Source organism: Manduca sexta, chromosome 9, assembly GCF_014839805.1.
Source record: "Manduca sexta isolate Smith_Timp_Sample1 chromosome 9, JHU_Msex_v1.0, whole genome shotgun sequence".
In the NCBI taxonomy this organism is placed as follows: domain Eukaryota; kingdom Metazoa; phylum Arthropoda; class Insecta; order Lepidoptera; family Sphingidae; genus Manduca; species Manduca sexta.
In genome coordinates, this window is record NC_051123.1 from 12,389,801 (window position 1) to 12,396,531 (window position 6,731).

Sequence of the window (6,731 nt, forward strand, 5' to 3'; positions counted from 1 at the left end):
TTGATACTGATTTATTTCTATAAAAGTTCGGATACACGCTGTTCCATCCCGCAAAAGCTAAAAAGCGTTCATATATTTTTAAAATGAAGGATTTGTTCATAGATTGAGTATTGAAAATATAGTATTTTTGTGTACTATATATTTCTTCAACAGTATATAGTAGCCACATCTAAAATATAGTACAATACTATATATTATAGTACGGTTAATCTTTCAAGGAGAAAGGCGAGAGCTTTTCAATTTTTTTTTTCTATTTTTTCCCTCAAGACATTTTGATTTTGAAAATAATTTATCGAAGCTATAAATGTTAGTGTACAAATATTCGGTGGTGTCGCGTTAAATATTACACTCGCGGCCAAATTAATCGGCTATCGTGCACAAAGTGGGCAGGTATTCCAAAAATTAGCCCAGATTTCGGATAACACGCGTCTTCTGAACGAGATTGATTGTCGATTCCTGATTATTTTCGGCCTCGTGTACAATTTTAAACTTACTTTAGAAGTTGAATTATAAAACTCATGGCACTCTTGATGGTACGTGCTTACAGCCGATCCTGGACATCGCACCATCCTCGTTACCACAACTAGATGAAGTTCATCCTAATATACGCAGGTACGTGACAAAAAATTCAAGAAATACAGATCACTTGCTATCGTAGGTACCCGACTGCATAATGACTTGCATAATGATTTCTTATGTTTACGCGAATGTTAGACATTGAAATAAAACTTAAACCGACCGACCTAGACCGGCTGCCAGACCTCAAGACACTGTGAGCTCATTCTGCGTAGATCGGACCGTCAACAGCTAAAATTTAAAAAAGTTGTATATTTGAAAAATGTAGGTAGATATTGTAACTTTGACTTTGCGGATGAACAACACCTCAGTCCTCCCGTGACCATGAAGGCTGCAAAGTCTTCGAAACGTCGGGAGAAATAATAATATAAAAAACCGCGATAAAATCCGTTAAATAGTTTTTAGTTTTATTTCAATGCATAATGACTTGTTAAATATAAAGTACAGGTTACTTCGCTTATAAATCTAATATAACTATCACCTTTTATTGATTTTTATGCTGTTAACCGCCTCTATAGCGTAGTTGTATTATGGTAAAATTGCAATGCTGGAGTCTCGGGTTCGATTCCTGGATCGGGCAGAATGATATTGAGTTTTATACGCAGTATCAGCACAAAGTCTGGAATTTGATATTATTATATATATTGCGCCTCCGCCTACTCCTTAGAGGATAAAAGGCGTGAGTATGTGTTTAATCTAACTAATATTAAAAATACAAAATATTTTAAAATGTTTGTATGTTTGTTATAAGTAAAGGCAATATCAACTGAACCGATTTGGATGAAATTTAGCACTAGGATAGACCATGTCCTGGATTAATTTTTATCCCAATGATGTGTTCCCATGGGATATTATGGGTATTTTTAAACATTCTTTGAATAGATGACGCTGACGTCATACAGATAATGTTATGGATTATTATAGTGTTTCAAGGACTTTTGTTGCAGTAAAGGCTTTTTACGAAAGCTTTTTAAGGAAAGCGGCGATAGCCTAGTTGGGTGTGGAACGGACTGCCGTGACGAATGTCCGCAGGTTCAAATCCCAAGGGCACACACCTCTGACTTTTCTAAAAAATCATGTGTGTATTCTTTGTGAATTTATCGTTCGCTTTAACGGTGAAGGAAAACATCGTGAGGAAACCTGCACATCTGAGAAGTTCTCTATAGGAATTTCGAAGGTGTGTGAAGTCTACCAATCCGCACTAGGCCAGCGTGGTGGACTAAGGCCTAATCCCTCTCAGTAGTAGAGGAGGCCCGTGCTCAGCAGTGGGCAAGTATTTAATGCAGGGCTGATATTATTATTATTATTATTAAAGGCTTTTTACATGGGCAAAGCCGTAAACACTAAGTATATAATAATATATGTAAAGACAAGCATTAAGATAAGCCGGCAACCTCCAGTGTACACTCATCATTGGAGATAAAATCGCGCGAGATTCCGATCCGCTGAAATTTTTCAAATACATTTTATTTAATTATACCTTATTTGAACGGTAATGGAAAGGAAACCCGTTAATTTTCTCATTTAAATATAAATAAATAACTAATTTATTGTGTTGAGTGTGCGATATATTTTGTATTTGAGGCCCCTATTACATAACATCATAATAACAGACAGACGCATTATTCTGGCATCCAAAGACACATTTCTCGTTGATCAACATTGCATTTTAACTTCTTATTTATTATAAAAAGTATTTTAGGCGCAATAATGCCACTAAGCTAGAAAGTAAAACAGATTTAGTGTGCACCGTGATTTCCCACATAGAAAAAAGTTGTAGCAAACATTGGACCATATATTATGCAGTAACTTTAAGTGTAGTACTTAGAGAGCCTATAAAATTTTAAGACTGTCATACATAAACACATGCCCAACAGTGGGATGTACTGGTGACAATAATTACTGCCCAAACACGCGTCACATACAAATGAAAGCCGAACCGCCTTCAATCGACAGATAGTTAATCGTATTAACATAATGGCTCGTCGCGAAGGCACCTGCTCGTGCGCATCGTAGAGAGTAGCCGAAGAAATAACAGAATGGACAAATCTCTGTGAATAGAAATTTTATATTATAGGTCTTGAAGAAAGGATTTATAGAAAATCAAAGTGTATTAAAGATTTGTGGGTAAGTTTGAGAAATAAATCAGATTTATTTTTTGTGGTAATGTAATATATTAATATGAAATTCATAGCTTACTTCTAATTCTTTCTTACTTAAATGGAATCATGTCAGTGTCAGAAAAATATCCAAAACAAATGTGGATATAGAAGAAAGTGATCTTTCAATTTACCCACTTTCCCACCATTGTAACGCGCAGCGTCGTCGTCCACCCGCGAGGTGGACAGATGACCTCATAAAAGTTACAGGAGGTCGCTGGATACAGGCCGCTTCCAATAGATCGATCTGGAAATCTTTGGGGGAGGCCATCCTGCGGCTGATGATAAAGGTCCCACCAAACCATCTTCACCACAAAGTAAACACACGTCTTGCTAAAACTATCCCTTTCATAGGTAGGAATATATCGGATAATATCAGCTCTACATAATCTTTGAAATATTTATTTCTTTATCTTGAATCGGCTCGCCATTAAATTGTGTCACGTTATAAATCCGTGTGGTTGTATCAGTCGCATCAGAGCCTAATATACGGCGTGGGCCGTCTCGTATTAATTACCAATGACTTATGGATGCTCGTAAAGAACTATTGACAGACTGTGCTCATTTATTAGATTGGTTTATGTTATTTTTTATAAGGTGTCTGATGGTTAGAGTTGCGAAGTGCTGTGTGTAAGATAAACTTGTATACTTATTTGATGATAGCTTTTAGTTGCGGTCCGCGCGTGAGTTTTTCTGTGATAAAAGTCTCCCCTTATAATAATATAATAATAATATCAGCCCTGTATTATATATTTGCCCTCTGCTGAGCACGGGCCTCCTCTACTACTGAGAGGGTTTAGGCCTTAGTCCACTACGCTGGCCTAGTGCGGATTGGTAGACTTCACACACCTTCGAAATTCCTATAGATGTGCAGGTTTTCTCACGATATTTTCCTTCACCGTTAAAGCGAACGATAAATTCACCAAGAATACACACATGATTTTTTAGAAAAGTCAGAGGTGTGTGTCCTTGGGATTTCAACCTGCGGCAGTCCGTTCCACACCCAACTAGGCTATCGCCGCTTAGATATATCTTCCCAGAATAAAAAGTCTAAAATACTCAGGAGTAATGTAGCTTTCTATTAGTGAAAGAATTTTCAAAATTAGTTCAGTTGTTCCAGAGATTAGTCCCTACAAATAGACAATGTTAGAAACTTTACCTCTTTATAGTATTAGTATAGATTTATTCATATTTAAACAAGATTCTGCGGAAGATGCTTTGAAGTGGAGTTGCAGTGCAACTACTGGACATAATAAGACTTCACATCTTATGTCTTAGGACGGCGAGCGCAGTAGAATACCAAACTATATCTACTTTGTAAATCAACGTATTGGGTAGTGTTTCTATAGTTTATGGACGGTCGTATCGATCGCTTACCATCAGGCGAACGGAAAACTTGTCACGTCATTCAAAATAATAAAAAATCTATCTCTCATTGATCCAATAAACTCATTAATATTTTCTTTTCAAAACAAACCACAAAAATTACATCAATATTTTATTCAATATAAAACCACGCATATATTAAAACGTATCTATAATCGAAACACGATGTTTTCAATACAAAACACCCACATTAAATAATCACATACAAATATATCGGATGAAAGAACCGACTGCCTTCGTGTTTTATTGACTATTAATAACGCATGCTTGTCTGTTTGTGTGGCAATGTGTCCATTAAATTTATTAGCTTTTTGGCGTGTAGATACAAGATGAGTGAATGATTTGCCATTTTTTTTTCCAAAAAAGACAACAATTATATTGTAGCTAGTGTAACTACTGGACATAATAAGACTTAACACCTCATGTCTCAGGGTGGCGAGCGCAGTGGAATACCAAACAATACTTTGTAATTCAAGGTGTCGAATGGTGTTCCTACTGTTTATGATCATATCGCTCACCATCAGGCGAACGGCAAGCTCGTCTCCTCATTCAAAGCAATAAAAAAAAAACAATTACTACATCCAAAATTTACCTCCAAAGTTCGTCATCATTAGATGTTTCTCTATTTCTAATCGATACCTCATTATTAATGATCGGGACAGTTATGTCCATAGTGATATCTCTCCATAGGCTTCGGTCTTCTGCCTGATGAAATGCTGCATTAATGACATTCTACGTGGAAACTTGGTCTATCTTTTGGGGCTTCGTCCTCGCCATTAGAGGTTTCACCATGCTCATTAATAGCCGTGCAATGGTGTTCAATGGTGTTCGTTCTCTATAGGAATTTCGAAGGTGTGTGAAGTCTACCAATCCGCACTAGGCCAGCGTGGTGGACTAAGGCCTAATCCCTCTCAGTAGTAGAGGAGGTCCGTGTCCAGCAGTGTGCAAGTATATAATACAGGGCTGATATTATTATTTATTATTAATGGTGTTCTTAAACAGCCATGACGTAAAAAAATCAACTGCTATGACGCGATCAATAAAACTACTGGAAATAGTGAAAAAAAGTGCACTTTCTTTTAAAATCAACAGAACTGCTGAAAAAAGTTAAAAATACGATGTTTAATTCTTTTAAAAAAATATATGATAAATATCGGTAGCCAATACAAGCAAACCCGGTCAAAAATATTACTCATATAGAAAAGTCGGAATATTAATCAGTCGGTCAGTACATATGGGTCCAATTCAATTATTAATATTTAAAATGTGGCGTACAATGCATGAATGGCCCTCGCCTTGTTTGTGGCTGTGCCTTTACTTACTCACTGACGATATCTTTGTGAATTAAATGAGGTGTGGAGATGGACTTTTTCAGGAGACATTTTAAAGTCATAATTGTCTTTTAGGATCATTATGCGACCGTGGGTTCTTGCATAAGTTTTGTTTAATTACAAAAAAAATCTAGAAGAAAAGTTTACTAACATGTAATATATATACATCAATTATATATTTTTTTATGTTAATTACCCAATGTACTTATTTATATGCAAGGAATAAAGTGCTTTATTATTATTATACAGTTATAAGAGTTAGACGGCGGACACTGACCAGGAAAACATCAAACAAAAAATATTAAATAGATACTAAATTTAGTTTTTTGTTAGTTGAAGAGTCAGACTACAGAAATTATAGAAACAGAGTATAAGCTGTTTATAAGAAGAATGGGTGGATTGTTGGTCCTCCAGGCTGGTTCAAAGGCAACGCATCCGTGATTCTCCTGGAGAAGTAAAGGTTTACGAGCGGTGACGTCAACTCGTTACTACGTGTATTATCTTGTTTGCAACATTATGCTATAGAATGATATGCTCAATTACTTATAACCTAATGATAAATATTGGGTAGGATAGTAAACAAAATATGATTTGGATTTGATATTCCTTTCGTAGCTCTTAATGATAACAATTTTTGCCGCTTGTCAACAAGTTTCCGTAGTGTAGCGGTTATCACGTGTGCTTCACACGCACAAGGTCCCCGGTTCGATCCCGGGCGGAAACAAGTTTTTGTTCAACTTAAGAACATCACTATATTTTTAAACGTAAATAACTGCTATATAGAATGACTCTCTAATCTAGTATATATTAGTGAATTGTAAGAAGCTCAAAAGGCAAATTGTGAGTAAAAAGCCGTCTCCATACTCTCGACTTGGCCGGACATCGTGGCGGGCGGGCCGATCTAGCGTGCTCCGTGGGCCGCTACTGTGGGCGAGCACAATGCGCCGCGCGCGCGCCTTAAATCATCTGCCGACGGCTTATTTATTATAAATTCTTTATGTGCAACCACCCTAATCAATTATCACTGTTTTTATTTTTCAATTCGATTTGCATTTTTGATATTGGTTTCCTAACGCCTGCCTGGGACCGAATAGGATCTCCACGTAAAGGTGTTTGGTGTAAAACTAACCTTTTTACATCGTGTTTGATATATATTGTGTTGATCTCACAGTACAGTGTAGTAAAACGTGGAAGTAGCCATGACTGGAAACTAATAATGACAAAGGTGGCAGATATTGGGCATTATTTCTAGATATCACTGCGTTGTTTGCTTCTGTTG

General features: G+C 36.6%; 1 non-coding gene across 1 annotated transcript; it reads left to right on the forward strand.

Moving 5' to 3' along the window:
* Window positions 1–6,103: 6,103 nt before the first annotated feature.
* On the forward strand, window positions 6,104–6,176 carry Trnav-cac. The gene has a single exon. It is a non-coding gene; the product is annotated as a tRNA-Val (tRNA).
* The last annotated feature ends 555 nt before the right edge of the window (window positions 6,177–6,731 follow it).